Source organism: Penaeus monodon, chromosome 33 (genome assembly GCF_015228065.2).
Source record: "Penaeus monodon isolate SGIC_2016 chromosome 33, NSTDA_Pmon_1, whole genome shotgun sequence".
NCBI classification, from domain to species: domain Eukaryota; kingdom Metazoa; phylum Arthropoda; class Malacostraca; order Decapoda; family Penaeidae; genus Penaeus; species Penaeus monodon.
Window position 1 is genome coordinate 26,766,646 of NC_051418.1, and position 525 is coordinate 26,767,170.

A 525-nucleotide genomic window follows, 5' to 3' on the forward strand; every position below is an offset into this window, starting at 1 on the left:
TGGAATCAATAGCACTAATAATGATTTTTGCGTCGATTCACTTGCAATATTAATCGAAAATAACAAAGGAAGAAACACGAATATTTCTATTAAGTAAAGATTTAAAAAAGAAAAGCAAAGAGCGTCTAATTAAGCAAATGACACATTGAGACAGATTGCCACAGATGATAATAATAATAATTGCTCAGCGTGCAATTAGTTAATGATCACATTTACTAATTGCAATCTGAACAATTATTATTATTTCTTTTTTTACGATTTTGTACAAAAATAATATATCAACGAGGATAATCTGCAAGATGCTCTCCCAGCATTAAAAAAGCATCAATCATTTCCCATTAAAGTTGCAGCTGCTGGTGAAACGATTGTTTAATATTTTAGCTCAAAGAAGGTGTCATTAAATAAGAGTTTGGAAATGCCTACAAAGCAAAGTAAAGCAAAAAAAAAGAAGATTTTTTTTTTTCTTTTTGCTTAATTTTACGTCGGTGCTCTTACCCTGCATTTATCATTATTATTATCACATAA